This window comes from Gorilla gorilla, chromosome 4 (genome assembly GCF_029281585.2).
Source record: "Gorilla gorilla gorilla isolate KB3781 chromosome 4, NHGRI_mGorGor1-v2.1_pri, whole genome shotgun sequence".
NCBI lineage: Eukaryota > Metazoa > Chordata > Mammalia > Primates > Hominidae > Gorilla > Gorilla gorilla.
This window is the reverse complement of record NC_073228.2, coordinates 143569024-143580489: the sequence shown is the minus strand read 5'-3', so window position 1 is coordinate 143580489 and position 11466 is coordinate 143569024. Positions and strand designations below refer to the sequence as shown.

The following is an 11466-nucleotide window of genomic DNA, read 5'->3' as shown; positions in this document are numbered from 1 at the left end:
AGGCCTCAGAATCATGGTGAGAGGTGAAAGGCACTTCTTACGTGGTAGCAGCAAGAGAAAGATGAGGAAGAAGCAAAAACAGAAACCCCTGATAAATCCATCAGATCTCATGATACTTATTCACTATCACAAAAATAGCATGGGAAAGACCAGCCCCCATGATTCAATTACCTCCCTCTGGATCCCTCCCACAACACATGGGAATTATGGGAGAACAATTCAAGTTGAGATTTGGGTGGGGACACAGCCAAATCATATCAACCATGTTGTTCAGGCTGGTCTTGAACTCCTGAGCTCAAGTTATCCACCCGCCTCAGCCTCCCAAAGTGTTGAGATTACAGGGGTGAGCCACCATGCCTGGCTGTTTCTTCATTTATAAAATGACAATGATAATGCTCGCTTCAATAGCACATACACTAAAATTGGAATGACACAGAGATTAGCATGACCCCGTGCAAGGATGACACACAAATTCATAAAGCATTCCATATTTTTTTTAAATGGCAATGATAATGAAAGCTGCCTCCCAGAATTCTTAGAACAATTAAGGCCAGGCACAGTGCCTCATGCCTGTAATCCCAGCACTTTGGGAGGCCAAGGAGAACAGATCACCTGAGCTCAGGAGTTTGAGACCAGCCTGACCAACATGGTGAAACCCCATCTCTACTAAAAATACAAAACTTACGCCAGGCGCGGTGGCTCACACCTGTAATCCCAGCACTTTGGGAGGCCAAGGTGGGAGGATCACTTGAGGTCAGGAGTTAGAGACCAGCCTGGCCAACATGGCAAAACCCCATCTCTACTAAAAATACAAAAATTAACCAGGCATGGTGGCACATGCCTGCAGTCCCAGCTACTTGGGAGGCTGAGGCAGAAGAATCGTTTGAACCCAGGAGGTGGGTTTGCAGTGAGCCGAGATTGCACCACTGCACTCCAGTCTGGGCAACAAACTGAGACTTTGTCTAAAAAAAAAAAAAAAAAATTAGCCAGGTGTGGTGGCGCATGTCTGTAGTCCCAGCTACTCTGGAGGTTGAGGGGGGAGAATCACTTGAACCACTTGAGAATCACTTGATGGGGGAGGTCACCGTGAGTCAAGCTCACACCACTGCACGCCAGCCTGGGCAACAGAGTTAGACTCCATCTCAGGAAAAAAAAAAAAAAGGATTAACTGAGTTAATTGGGTAAAGCATGCACTTAGCATTTGACTTGAGGTCTAGTAAGTGCCCAGTAAATATTACCCATAATAATAATAATCATCATCATCACCACCATCCCCCTGAATGCTGTGGCTATGCATGGTTTAAGATATCCATGTTGATCCTGGTCCCTGGTCCTTCCACACCATAACTTCTGGAACCCTCACAGCTGACTACACTGTCATCCCCACTTCCTGGATGAGCAAAGTGAGGCTTAGAGAGTCTGGGACTTTTCAGACTGAAAACTTCCTGAAGGCAGAGGCCTTCCCTCCCAAGCCTGTGCTCCTCTTAGAACTGAGGCTGTGTCTCCCCATCAAACTAGGTGTTTTGTCTCCCTCCTTAGCCAGGGCTCTTTTATAGGCCTCCAGCTAAGCTCAGAGGAGCAAGAAGGGTGAGGTCCAGCCCCCCTGCCTCCCGTGTGGCACAAGGAGAGGTTCAGGCTATGGACAAAGGTCAGCACAGGCCCGCCTGGTCTTAGCTGCCCCAGTTGATTGATGCAGGAAGGCCTCGTGACTGCCCCTACCCACCTCCAAAATGGCTCCAGCTTCCCACCTGAATAGGCTAAGCCTTTGAAATGAGGCTGCAGCATTGGAGATGATGGGGGCTAGTGGTGGGGGGAGGTGGGAGTCAGCAGCTCCCTGGCCCCCCATTTCCCCCTCTAGGCACTCCTATCAGTGTTGGCTGGGCAGCATTGACCACCACAGCCCTGGGGGATGGTTGTGGGTGCCCATGCCATGACAGAAGAAGCATGAAAGCTTCCAGCGCACCAGCAAGCCAGGGTGAATAGGGGCCAACTCCTTCATGCAAGCAGGCTCTAGATGCCCACCTGCTAGCGGGAAATAATAGCATCAGATAGCAACCACCAGGACACACACACACACACACCAAACTCTGCACCACTTAGTAGAGTGATACCATGGACCCTGGCATTCCAGACTCGGGATCAAATCCCGGTTACACTACTTCCTAGCTGTGCAAACTTAGGTAGTGTTATGGGTTGAATTGGGTACCTCCAAAAATTCATAAGTTAAAGTCCTTAATAAGCCTTCAGTATCTCAGAATGTGACCTTACTTGGGAATAGAGTCTTTACGGAGAAATTCAAGTTAAAATGAGGTCTTTGGCCAGGCACAGTGGCTGACACCTGTAATCCCAGCACTTTGGGAGGCTGAGATGGGTGTATCACCTGAGGTCAGGAGTTTGAGACCAGCCTGACCAACATGGTGAAACCCCATCTCTACTAAAAATACAAAATTACCCAGGCATGGTGGCACATGCCTGTAATCCCAGCTACTCAAGAGGCTGAGGCAGGAGAATCGCTTGAACCCAGGAGGCGGAGGTTGCAGTGAGTCAATATTGCACTACTGCACTCCAGCCTGGGCAATAACAGTGAAACTCCATTTCAAAAAAAGAAAAAAAGAAGGCCGGGCGCAGTGGCTCACGCCTGTAATCCCAGCACTTTGGGAGGCCAAGGCGGGTGGATCACCTGAGATCAGGAGTTCGAGACCAGCCTGGCCAACATGGTGAAAGCCTGTCTCTACTAAAAATACAAAAATTATCCTGGCATGGTAGTAGGAGCATGTAATCCCAGCTACTCAGGAGGCTGAGGCAGGAGAATTGCTTGAACCCAGGAGATGGAGGTTGCAGTGTGCCGAGATCGCACCATCGCACTCCAGCCTCAGCAACATAGCGAGACCCCATCTCAAAAAAAAAAAAAAGGTCTTTGGGGTGGGCCCTAATCAATATGACTGGTGTCCTTATAAGCAGGGGTAGTTTGGACAGATACACACAGAGGTTAGACAAGGTGAAGAGACGCAGGGAGAAGGTGGCCATCTACAAGCCAAGGAAAGAGGCCTGAACAGATCCTTCCTTCACAGCCCTCAGAAGGGTGCTCCCAAGACCTTGATTTTGGACATCTGCTTTCCAGAACTGTAAGCCACCCAGTCTGTGGTATTTTGTTACGGGAGCCCTAGCAAGCCAATACAGGTAATGACTGTTTCTCATAGCCTCAGTTCCCAAACGCCTAGGCAGAAATTATAAGAGTACTTGCCTCAGCTGGGCACGGTGGCTCATGCCTGTAATCCCAGCACTTTGGGAGGCAGAGGCGGGTGGATCATGAGGTCAGGAGATTGAGACCGTCTTGGCCAACATGGTGAAACCCCGTCTCTACTAAAATACAAATTAGCTGGGCGTGGTGATGCGTGCCTGTAATCCCAGCTACTTGGGAGGCTGAGGCAGGAGAATCTCTTGAACCTGGGAGGCGGAGGTTGCAGTGAGCTGAGATCGCGCCACTACACTCCAGCCTGGCGACAGAGTAAGACTTCATCTCAAAAAATAAAAAAAAAAAAAACAAAGTACTTGCCTCATAGGTTGATATGGGGCTGAGATGAGATGGTACTGGTAGCACATAGTACCTACTCAATAAATGGGGGTGGCATTTACTATTATGGTTATTATTCACCATAGGTTACTCATTTCCATATAAACTTATACAATTACTCACATATTCCAGACAATACTGTATTGTATACCTCCCAAGTACCAAGCATGTGAGCCTTGAGATTAAACAAACTTCTCTTATCTTGGGGGACTTGACAATAAACAAAGATAGCCCTATTCTCACGGGAGATACAGTTTACATACACACGAATTTGCTGATGGAAGAGCAAATGGCTGTGGGTTTGCCCATGTGTGTGCATTTGTTACAGTGTGTGTGTTCATGGTGTTAATGAATGCATGGGTGCATCAGGGTACCCATGTGCAAGTTAGTATGTGGGCATCTGGATATGCAAGTGTGTACCTGTGCATGCATAAGCATACACGTGTGTTGTACATGTGGTGGTATAGCATATGTGCACATGTATGTTAGCATGTACATGAATATGCATGTGGGGGCATGAGAACATATGGGCCAGTATGAATCTGGGTCAGTGTGACTGAGCATGGGCAGATGTGCAAGCACACGTGAGAAGAGTAGGGTCCAAAGCTGGTGCCCTCTGCTGCCTACAGTCCAAGAAGGAGCTCTATGAGGTCATCTTAGCCTCAGCCACCTGGCAGCCTCAAGTGGACAGACACCCCTTCCCCAAGTCAAGTTAGAATGCTCCCATGCCAGGCCGGGCTCAGTGGCTCACGCCTGTAATCCTAGTACTTTGGGAGGCCGAGGTGGGTGGACTGCCCCAGCTCAGGAGTTCAAGACCAGCCTGGACAACATGGTGAAACCCCATCTCTACTAAAATACAAAATATTAGCCAGGCATGGTGGTGTGCGCCTGTAATCCCAGCTACTCGGGAGGCTGAGACAGGAGAATCTCTTGAACCCAGGAAGTGGAAGTTGCAGTGAGCTGAGATCGCAGCATTGCACTCCAGCCTGGGTGACAGAGTGAGACTCTGTCTCAAAAAAAAAAAAAAAAAAAAAAAAGAAAAAGAAAAAAGAATGCTCCCATGCCAAGGCATCTGCCCCAGGATCCTCCCCAGTGCGTAGTCTTGGTTTTCAGTTAGTCCTTCCTGTATTCTGAAACCAGCAATCCCAAATATCCTGAATGAAACAGACATCAGCCCTAGATTCCAGGCACACATTAGTACTATGTCCTCACTCAGCTCCCCTCAACCTATCTTTCCAAAGAGGGAAGTGGGATTCCACATTCCAAAGGCTGCTCCAATTTGGGTGTCCTATTCCTGCACCCCACATGCTCAACATCACACTCCCTGTCCCCCACCACCCAGGGTGCAGGGGCCTAATTTACCCGGGCGCTTGTACCACCATCACAGAACCTGATGCTTCATAGAGAAGTAAGGCTGGATATGGGTCTAGGAGAGGCAAGCCCTCAAGTACTAGCCAGGCCAGTGCCCAGTGGGCATCTGTAGCTCCAAGTGGCAGCTGTGAGGGGACACCCAAGGGTGAAAGAGACCTAAGGCACTGGGGCTTGGGGTAGGGAGTGGAGACCCACAGATGAGACCACACCCAGGGGACTGACCCCTACCCCACTCTCACTCTTCCCTGCCCAGGACCTGGTAGACCCCTAAAGGACAAGACTTGGAGAACCAGAGACATCTGGGCCAGACTCTCCTCTACCCCAAAACTAAAGTCTGAACTACAAATCTGAGTTCCAATAGTTTTAATAGTGATGACAATGATGACAGAGGCTCACATATATCAAGCAGTTACTAAGTACCTGGACCTACACTCAGCACTTTCCATGCACTGTCCCACAGAAGCCACACATTGTTTTGGTGGGGTTAGGGACCATCAGTGTTACCCCCATTTTACAATTGAGGAAACCAAGGCTCAGTTTGGGTCATCTGCCCTCCAGCATGCAGTCAATTAGTGGCAGAGCCAGGATTTAAGCTTGGTCCTCCTGAGTCCAGAGCCCACACTCTCAACCACCAAGTTCCTACCTTACTGAGCGATCCCTCTCTCAATCTCCCATTGTTCAGTGACTTGCTAGACTCCATCACCTCCGATTTCTGTGGGACTCCCAATATGCCTCTCAGTGAGGGTGGCAGCCTTCCCTCGGGTCTCGTGAGGTGTGCAGATGACAGGACCACTCCAGACCCACTAAATCAGACTCTCCACACTGGCCTGCCCCCTCCTCCTCACATCTGCGTGCTCACAAGGGCAAGTGGTCTGCTGTGCACCAGGATTTGAGAATTCCTGGGGTGGTGGGATCCCTTGGCCAGAAAGAAGCTAGGAAAAGGTGAAATGCACACTCTCCCCCAAGCCCTTCTGGGGAAACTTCAGGTCAGAAGACTGAGGATGCCCTAAGGCCTGGCTACCATTCCTTCCTCATCAAATGGGCAACATTAATGGGGAGACGATCCATGAATTCCAGAGGTGTTGCCAATTATGGGGGTGGGGAAAAGGAAATGAGTTCTGCCCAATCACCTCCCTGCTATCCCTGAGCCAGAGGGGCACAGATCCTCCCCTTTAATCCCCCCCCCCGCCTCCCCCGACCCCCGCCAAACTTGAGTGGGGTGGGAGCAACCAGCACGGTTTAGGGGAGTGGGCCATGTCGGGCTAGAGCGACAGGAAGGTGGGAGCCCCTCGTAGACAAAGACTGACCCCAGCCAGGCCGGCTGGCCAGCCAGCCCATCCCCACCCCCCTGCGGCAGGCAGCTTGGCAGGGCTGAGCGCCAGCTCCTCGCTCCAAACCGAGTTCCCGCCGAGCGTGCTTAATGCAGCGGCAGTGACATTTCTGCCTTCAGAGGCAAAAACAGGAACCCGGCCATTTTGATGAACGGCGCCCAGAGCGCTGGCGGGAGACAAGGAGGGTCAGGTTCTGACTCCTGCACCCCCGGCTGCCCTAACCGGCTCACCCCTGCCAGGCCCAGGGATCAAGCCAGAGAGAGCGACACGAAACCTGGGTCACCAGACCGACAGGGAAGCTGCTATAGAATCCCCACCCTCTTGTATAGGTGGGGAAACTGAGGCCATAGCGCTGACACTAGCCAGATGCAGGGAAGGCAAACGGAAGGATTAAGAAAGCCCCAGAAGGATGCCTTGAGGAATGTCGGGTAGGAGCGCTCGTCTGAGGAGCTAGAAGGCTAACTCCAGCCCGCCACAATAGCCCACCCCAAAGGAGTCTGCACACCTGGAACCCACCCCCACGGCGCGCCCTCATGAGGGCGCTCCCAGCGCCTCTAACCCTCCAAGTAGCGAGAGGGTTAAGCTTCCTCGCAGTACTTGCCGCAGTAAGTGGAAAGGAAAGAAGTGTCAACTCTGTTCTCACCACAGCGGGGCTGTCGGATGGCACCTCCCCCCGCCCCGCGCACCCCGCCCGGCCTGCTCCCCCGCCCTCCCCTCGGAGCGCGCGCGCACACACCTCCCACCGCTTTGCCCAAATTATTTTCGATCCCGGGAGACTCCGGATGCCAGACGCGCTCGGCGGCGGCGGCGGCGGCGGCGGCCGCGCCTGATTCATTGCGCCAAAGCTGCAGATGCGACCTCCCGCCTGCGCCCCGTGCCCCGGCCCGCGCTGGGCTGCGCGCGCCTGGAGAGATGGGGGGCAATTTGTAGGCGCTTCCCCCCCACACACAAGAGGCGGGTCCTGGTCCCCCGGGGCTCTGTCCCCCTGTCTCCAGCTCCCTGGGCTGCGCTAATTAGCTTCCTCAGGGGGCGCCACGCGGCGTGAGGGGCGGCAATTTCCCGGCTGGGCTGCGGGGGAAGCGCTCCCGCCGCCTGGGAAGGTGAAATGGGAAACTCGATTCAAAGAGAGCTTTCCTCCCCCCTCCCGCCAAGCGCCGTAGAAAACGGGTTTGAAATTCCTCCTCCTTTTTTTTTTTTTTTTTTATTTATAGTGCACGGTCTCCATGGCAACCGCGGAGGAGGTCACGGTAGCTGGGCCCCCGCGCGTCACCCCGCGCCTCGCCGGCTGCAGGCGCCGGGATTGCGGCCTCCCAGGCGCCGCGGCTCGCGTGGACTCAGCTCCGAGTTCTCCGCCCCCGCTCCGCCCTGCTCGCGGCTCAGGCCCCAGCCATATGACTCTGCCAGGTCCCAACCGCGAATGGCGCACCTGGGCACCAGTGCGCTAGGCTATACCTCTGTCCCCGGGCTCTAACACGCGGGACTGCGCCACGAAACACGTGCCCAACCCCAAGACAAGAACACGTGCGGCAAGACGCGGCCAAGGGGCTCTCTGCATTCGTGGATGCCCTGGGTAATCGACCTATATTGGCGCACAACTGCGGAGCTCTTGCTAAGACGCGACCACCTGAGGCTAACAACTCTGGCTTTGGAGTCAGAGCCCAGCCCCGCCTCGATAACTTACTAGCTGTGTGACTTCGGCCAAGTCACCACCTCTCTGCGCCTCAGCTTCCTCATCAGCAAAATGGAATTGTTGTGAGGCCTAATTGATACAAAATACGTTCAACGCCTATCATGGTGTTTGGCACGTGGTTCTGAAAATCTGTGGTTGGAGTTATTTCTTCTTGGCTGTGAAAGCCAAGGCCCTAAAGACTTTGAATAGGGGCGCGCGCTTAGCCCGGAGGCTAGGAGTTCCGCCTCGGGAGCTCCCCAGCACCTCAGCCTAGGCGCACAGGCGGCTAGTGGGAGGCGCGTGCGGGCTGCTTAGGGACTGGGCCAGCCTGGGGCGCAGCGGGCGGGGTTGCAGTCTCCAGAGCTCGCCACGTCCGCACCCGGAACCCTGGAAACGGGGCTCCCAGAGGCTCCCCCGCTACCATCCCCCCGCCCCCCCACGCCCGTCCCAGCACCATTAGCAACAGGCCTGCCCGCCCGCCCTCGTAGGCTGAGGCCGCACCTGACCCACCGGATGGCGGCTTCTGGGCTGAGCCGTGCCCCCCAGCGTGCACACTTCCTCCCGGACCCCCAGCGCCCCGTCGAGTGCACAGAGGGAGGGGATCGGGCCGCCCCCGCCCCGCCAGCTTCCCACAGCCAGAGCTGCCCCGAGCCGGGGAGGCAGGAAGTCTCAGAGCCGGGGCGTGGAGGCGGGGTGGGGGCAGGAAGTTGGGGGTGACTCTCCCAGAGACCCCAGACGGGGCCCCGGCGTGGGAGCGGGGTGGGCGGGCACGTAGGGATTAAGGGCGCCCCCCTCCTCTGTAGCCTTAGGCCATGTGACCCCGGCTGGAACACCCTGCAGGGTGAGGGCGAAGGCCGCTACCTCTGGCGACCCCCAGCAGCGCGCACAGGGAGGGAGGGGCCGCCTTTGTCTACTTTGCCGCAGAGGCAGCCCCCCACAACCCCTCCCCTCAGCGCCCCGCCGGGCCCTGCACAGCCCGGGTTTTCCATCCGGCCCGGCTCGGCTCGGCAGCTGTCAGGGGACCGAGCTGACCTTCGCGAGCAGGGAGTTTCAATTAGCCGCAGATCAGATAAGCGGGCGGGCCCGTCTCTCCGGGCACCGCGGGGGCGCAGCCCCGCCCCCGCCACGCCGCGCCAAACGCGCTCCAGATGGGAACAAAGATGAGGACGCAGCTCCACCTGCCTCCCCGGGGAGGGGAAGAGGAGGCCCCGCCGGGAGGACCTTCCCACCAGGGGAAGGGGTCGCGCGCCCTACCCTGCCCTGCCCGTCTGGGATTCCAGGGTCATGGGTCTGGCCAAGATGATCTTTGCGGTTCTGCTTGCCTCCTGCACTGAGGAGAGGTGCCTGCTGCACTGACCTCATCCCCGGGCGGGCGCCGTGCCCTCCCACTCCCGGAGGGAGCGTTTTGCCATCTCTGATTTCATCCAGAGCCTCCCTGGGAGGCTGAGAGAAGGCAGAGCCCAACAGAAAAAGGAAGCTGAGGCTGGGACTTCTTGATCCAGGTCACACCAACTACATATTGTTCAGATGTTTACTGAGTGCCTACTACGTGCTAGGCACTATTTAGACCATGGGAACACGAGAGCACAGTCTTGTCCTCAGCCTCCCAGAACTTGCGTTCTAGTTACGTTCAAGTAAACAAATAGTTGACCATGATCACTTCAGAGAGCATGAGGAGCCATGAGGACATTAAAGTAGGTCATGTGAGACTGACTTCAGGGAGGGGTCCATATGAGCTATTGTCGTCAGGGGAGGCCTCTGAGGAGAAGACATCTGAGCTGGAGCCTGAAAGACCAGGAAAAGCCAGCCAAGCAAAGGAGAGGGGGCAGAGCATGCCAGGCAGAGGGCACAGCAGGCACAGAGGCTCCAAGGCTGCAAAGGCTCCAAGGCTGCAAAGAACGTGCCTCTTGAAGGTGAGGGGAAGGCCTTTGTAAGCCCAAAGGGTATGCCTACAGGGCTGGGCTTTGCAGGCCCCCTGAGGGGTCAGGGTTTATGCAAAGTGCCATGGCAGCCTTCGGTGGGTTTTAAGCTGGGAGATCTGACTTAAACTTTTTAAAGATCCCCCTGGCCACCCTGTAGACCAGTGGAAGGCAAAGGATCAAGCAGGGAGACCTGGGAGGAGGGGCTGGGGGTTGGGATAGCGAGGGAAAGATGGTGGTGGAGAGGTTGCTGGCTTAGAGATATTTTGGCAGATGAATTGGATGTGTGGGTGAGGTAGAGTGATAGAAGTTTGCTGAAACAGGCCGGATTTGAACCTAGGTCGGTCTTTGGGAGCATGGAGGCCCAGCTTAAGAGGTTAAGGATAAAGCTATGGAGCAAGAAGCCGGGGTTGAAATGCCAGTAGTGATATTTACTAGCTGAGTGACCTTGGGTAAACATTTAGATCAATTGCCTCAAGCATTTGAAAAGAAAAGGATGGGATCATAATCCAGATTGTCATTGTGAGGTTTGAGTATGATGTAAGGTGGAAGTGTTTAGCATTGAGCCTGGGAGGAGTAGGTGCTCTATAAATGTTGGCTGTTATTGTGGGGGTTGTTGCTACTCCACCCACCCCCACACACCTGGCTCTTAGTACCAGAACAGTCCACAACACACAGCCTGGCCTTTCCACCCGACCTCTGGCTTTGTTTTCATTTGCTAAGGGTAGAAGCTCCTCCTCCCATCAACCACTGCTCCCCTCACACACCTTTGTTTGGAAGGCTGTTTGAGGGGGTGGAGGTCACTGGGAAGAGACCGACCCAGTCCTTGTTCACTAAACCATCTGCTGGGATCCTCCTCATCTCAGGACCCTAACTCTCCATCCTCTGGTTACAGTAAGAGTTGCTCAAAGGTCTCAAGGTGAGCCCTCCCCCACTGCCTGCCTGAAGAGTTGAGACCATTCAGTTATCACGCATTCAATCAGTTGAGTGACCCTCCAGGGCCCAGGGTAGTGGTGGGGACAGACAAAAGCAAATGCAGGCCCTGCCCTCGGGCAGAGGCCTAGACTCTTTCCTGAATTGCAGTTAGTTATGGCATTTTAGGCTCTAGGAGCTGAAGGAGCTGAGCAGGGCAGGTAGAGGGGTCAGGGTGGAGGCCTAAATTACAACTCCCATTCATGGAAACTTTACCCAGGGCCAGGCACTTTGCTCTGGTCCATGAATGTCACACATACATGTCATTGAGTCCTTACAACCACCCCATCCACCCCATGAGATTGGTACAATTTTTTGTTTTTGTTTTTCCGAGAGAGTCTCGCGCTGTCACCCAGGCTGGAGTGCAGTGGCGTGATCTCGACTCACTGCAACCTCCACCTCCCAGGTTCAAGTGATTCTCCTGCCTCAGCCTCCCAAGTAGCTGGGATTACAGGCATGCACCACCATGCCTGGGTAATTTTTGTATTTTTAGTAGAGACGGAGTTTCACTATGTTGGCCAGGCTGGTCTTGAACTCCTGACCTCATGATCTGCCCGCCTTAGCCTCCCAAAGTGCTGGGATTACAGGCTACAGGCGTGAGCCACCGCGCCCAGCTGGTTTTTCTTGTTT

The 11466-nt window shown here is 54.6% G+C and overlaps 1 non-coding gene across 1 annotated transcript; it reads left to right on the top strand.

Moving 5' to 3' along the window:
• The first annotated feature begins 392 nt into the window (after positions 1-392).
• LOC115934763 (U6 spliceosomal RNA) lies at positions 393-495 on the top strand. The gene has a single exon (XR_004070519.1). It is a non-coding gene; the product is annotated as a U6 spliceosomal RNA (small nuclear RNA).
• Positions 496-11466: the final 10971 nt, after the last annotated feature.